Here is a 5,210-nt window from a genome sequence, read left to right on the forward strand (position 1 = left end):
TCTGAACAGTAGGGCCGATAATATGGAGGAAAGAATTAGCAATTTGGAAGATGGCAATATAGAATTGTTGCAGGCAGAGGAGGAGAGAGAAGCAAGACTTAAAAGAAATGAAGAAACTCTCCGAGAATTATCAGACACAATTAGGAGATGCAACGTAAGGATTATAGGTATACCAGAGGGAGAAGAGAAGGAGAAAGGGGCAGAAAACCTATTCAAAGAAATAATGGCTGAGAACTTCCCAAATCTGGTGAGGGAGATGGATCTTCAGGTGACAGAAGCCAATAGATCTCCAAACTTTATCAATGCAAGAAGACCAACTCCACGGCATATAGTAGTGAAGCTAGCAAAAGTCAACGACAAGGAGAAAATATTAAGGACAGCCAGGCAAAAGAAACTAACCTACAAAGGAACCCCCATCAGGCTATCAGCAGATTTCTCAGCAGAAACTTTACAGGCTAGAAGAGAGTGGAATGATATATTCAAAAATCTGAAGGACAAAAACCTACAGCCGAGAATTCTCTACCCAGCGAAAATATCCTTCAAATACGATGGAGAAATAAAAACTTTCCCAGATAAACAAAAATTAAGGGAGTTCATTGCCACAAAACCTCCTCTTCAGGAAATCCTCAGGAAAACCCTCATTCCTGAAAAATCCAAAAAAGGAAAGGGGCTACAAAACCAAGAGCAGAGGAGATAAGTAGAAGGACAACAACAGAGAGTAGCAGCTCTACATCAGAACAGATTAAACCATGGGACGAGAAACAAAGGAAACTGAAGAAAACCGGAAAACAAGACACAAAATGGTAGTGGTAGGCCCCCACGTCTCAATAATCACTCTAAATGTAAATGGATTGAACTCCCCAATCAAAAGACACAGAGTGGCAGGATGGATCAAAGAACAAGATCCAACAATATGCTGCCTCCAGGAAACACACCTCAGCCCCAAAGACAAACACAGACTCAGAGTGAAGGGATGGAGAACAATACTCCAAGCTAATAATGAACAAAAGAAAGCAGGTGTCACTATACTAATATCAGACAAGGTAGATTTCAAAGCAAAACAGATAAAGAAAGACAAAGAGGGACAGTATATAATGATAAAAGGGACTCTCCACCAAGAAGACATAACACTTATAAATATATACGCACCCAACACAGGAGCACCAAAATTTGTAAAGCAACTCTTAATAGAACTAAAAGAAGACATCAACAACAATACAATAATAGTAGGGGACCTCAACACACCATTAACACCAATGGACAGAACATCCAGACAGAAAATCAACAAGGAAATAATAGAATTAAATGAAAAATTAGACCAGATGGACTTAATAGATATATATAGAACACTTCATCCAAAAACAGCAGGTTACACATTCTTCTCAAGTGCACATGGAACATTCTCAAGGATTGACCATATTTTGGGAACCAAAGCAAACATCAATAAATACAAGAGAGTTGAAATAATATCAAGCATCTTTTCTGATCATAACGCTATTAAACTAGAAATCAACTACAAGAAAAAAGCAGAGAAAGGTGCAAAAATGTGGAGACTAAACAACACGCTTCTCAACAAACAATGGATCATTGAAGAAATTAAAGAAGAAATCAAATATTATCTGGAGACAAATGAAAATGAGAACACGACATACCAAATCATTTGGGATGCAGCAAAAGCAGTCCTAAGAGGGAAATTCATCGCAATACAGGCTCACCTCACTAAACAAGAAAAAGCTCACGTAAGCAACCTCAAACGACACCTAACAGAACTAGAAAAAGAAGAACAAACAAGGCCCAGAGTCAGTAGAAGGAGGGAAATAATAAAAATAAGAGCAGAAATAAACGATATTGAAACAAAAAAGACAATAGAAAGGATCAATGAAACAAAGAGTTGGTTCTTCGAAAGAATTAACAAAATTGACAAACCCCTAGCCAGACTCACCAAGAAAAGAAGAGAGAAATCGCAAATTAATAAAATCAGGAATGACAGAGGAGAAATCACAACAGATACCAATGAAATACAAGAGATCATAAGAGAATACTATGAAAAACTATATGCCAACAAATTGAACAACCTGGAAGAAATGGACAAATTCCTAGACTCCTACAATCTCCCCAAACTGAATCAGGAAGAAATGGAGAATCTGAATAGACCAATCACAAGTAAGGAAATAGAAACGGTAATCAAAAACCTCCCCAAAAATAAGAGTCCAGGACCAGACGGCTTCTCTGGAGAATTCTACCAAACATTCAAAGAAGACTTAATACCTATTCTCCTCAAACTGTTCCAGAAAATTGAGAAAGATGGAGAACTCCCTAACACATTCTATGAAGCCAACATCACTCTGATCCCCAAACCTGACAAGGACAACACAAAGAAGGAGAACTACAGGCCGATATCACTGATGAACATAGATGCAAAAATCCTCAACAAAATTTTGGCTAACCGATTACAGCAATACATCAAAAAGATTATACACCATGATCAAGTGGGATTTATACCAGGGACACAGGGATGGTTCAACATCCGCAAGTCAATCAACGTGATACACTACATCAACAAAATGAAAACCAAAAACCACATGATCATCTCAATAGATGCAGAGAAAGCATTCGACAAGATCCAACACCCATTTATGATAAAAACCCTCAGTAAAATGGGTATAGAAGGAAAGTACCTCAACATAATAAAGGCCATATATGATAGACCCACAGCCAACATCATACTCAATGGACAAAAGCTGAAAGCCATCCCTCTGAGGACAGGAACAAGACAAGGGTGCCCACTTTCACCACTCCTATTCAACATAGTTCTGGAGGTGCTGGCCAGAGCAATTCGGCAGGAAAAAGAAATAAAAGGAATCCAAATAGGTAACGAAGAAGTAAAACTCTCGTTGTTTGCAGACGACATGATCTTATACATAGAAAACCCCAAAGAATCCACAGAAAAACTATTAGAAATAATCAACAACTACAGCAAAGTAGCAGGGTATAAAATTAACGTGCATAAATCAGTAGCATTTCTATACACTAACAATAAACTAACAGAAAAAGAACTCAAGAACTCTATCCCATTCACAATCGCAACGAAAAGAATAAAATACCTTGGGATAAACTTAACCAAGGAAGTGAAGGATCTATACAATGAAAACTACAAGACTTTCTTGAAAGAAATAGGCGATGACATAAAGAGATGGAAAAACATTCCTTGCACATGGATTGGAAGAATAAACATAGTTAAAATGTCCATACTACCTAAAGCAATATACAGGTTCAATGCTATCCCAATCAGAATCCCAAGAACATTCTTCACAGAAATTGAACAAACAATCCTAAAATTCATATGGGGCAACAAAAGACCGCGAATTGCTAAAGCAATCCTGAGCAAGAAAAACAAAGCCGGCGGAATCACAATCCCCGATTTCAAAACATACTACAAAGCTACAGTGATCAAAACAGCATGGTACTGGTACAAAAACAGGTCCACAGATCAATGGAACAGAATTGAAAGCCCAGAGATAAAACCACACATCTATGGACAGCTAATCTTCGACAAAGGAGCAGAGGGCCTACAATGGAGAAAAGAAAGTCTCTTCAACAAATGGTGCTGGGAAAACTGCACAGCCACATGCAAAAGATTGAAAATTGACCATTCTTTTTCACCACACACCAAAATAAACTCAAAATGGATCAAAGACCTAAAGATTAGGCCTGAGACAATAAGTCTTTTGGAAGAGAATATAGGCAGTACACTCTTTGACATCAGTTTCAAAAGAATCTTTTCGGACACTGTAACTCCTCAGTTGAGGGAAACAATAGAAAGAATAAACAAATGGGACTTCATCAGACTAAAGAGCTTCTTCAAGGCAAGGGAAAACAGGATTGAAACAAAAAAACAGCTCACTAATTGGGAAAAAATATTTACAAGCCACTTATCCGACAAAGGGTTAATCTCCATAATATACAAAGAACTCACACTGCTTAACAACAAAAAAACAAACAACCCGATCAAAAAATGGGCAGAGGACATGAACAGACATTTCTCAAAAGAAGATATGAATATGGCCAATAGACACATGAAAAGATGTTCATCATCGCTAATCATCAGGGAAATGCAAATCAAAACTACACTAAGATATCACCTTACCCCCGTTAGATTGGCAAAAACATCCAAAACCAAGAACGACAAATGTTGGAGAGGTTGTGGAGAAAGAGGAACCCTCATACACTGTTGGTGGGAATGCAAACTGGTACAGCCACTATGGAAAACAGTATGGAGATTTCTCAAAAAGTTAAAAATAGAAATACCCTATGACCCAGCCATCCCATTACTGGGTATCTATCCTAAGAACCGGATATCAGATATCTCAAGAGTCCGTTGCACCCCTATGTTCATCGCAGCATTATTTACAATAGCCAAGACGTGGAACCAGCCTACATGCCCAGAAACTGATGATTGGATAAAGAAGATGTGGTATATATACACAATGGAATACTACTCAGCCATAAAAAAAGACGAAATTGGCCCATTCACAACAATGTGGATGGACCTCGAGGGCATTATGTTAAGCGAAATAAGTCAGTCAGAGAAAGACGAACTCTATATGACTCCACTCATAGGTGGAAATTAGCATATTGATAAGGAGATCTGATCGGTGGTTACCAGGGAAAAGGGGGGGTGGGGGGAGGGTACGGAGGGGGAAGTGGTGTACCCACAACATGACTAACAAAAATGTACAACTGAAATCTCACAAGGTTGTAATCTATCATAACATTAATAAAAAAATAAAAAAATAAAAAAAAAAAATAAAATAAAAAAAAAAAAAAAAAAAAAACCTCTGGCCTTATTCTTTCCAGTTGATTCACTCATTCATTCAACAAACAATTAGTAAGTGCTTACTGTGTACCAGGCATTGTGCTAAATGCTATGGATACAAAGGACAGAAGCATGTTCCCCCCCCTTAAGAAGTTTTTAGTAGTGGGATAGGCAGATATATGAAAGCCTGAGAACACTGAAGCATTCCAGTAGTATGAGAGAAGGAGGCAGGGCAGCAGCCACAAACTGCAGGTCAGATGTAGTCTTTGGTTCAATAGTGGCTTTTAATATTTTGAATTAATTTTCACAAATTAATCTTGATTTCTGGCTTTTCTTAAAAGAAAAATCAGGGGCCGGTCCAGTGGTGCAGCGGTTAAGTGAGCACGTTCCGCTT

This window comes from Equus caballus, chromosome 2 (assembly GCF_041296265.1).
Source record: "Equus caballus isolate H_3958 breed thoroughbred chromosome 2, TB-T2T, whole genome shotgun sequence".
NCBI classification, from domain to species: Eukaryota; Metazoa; Chordata; class Mammalia; order Perissodactyla; family Equidae; genus Equus; species Equus caballus.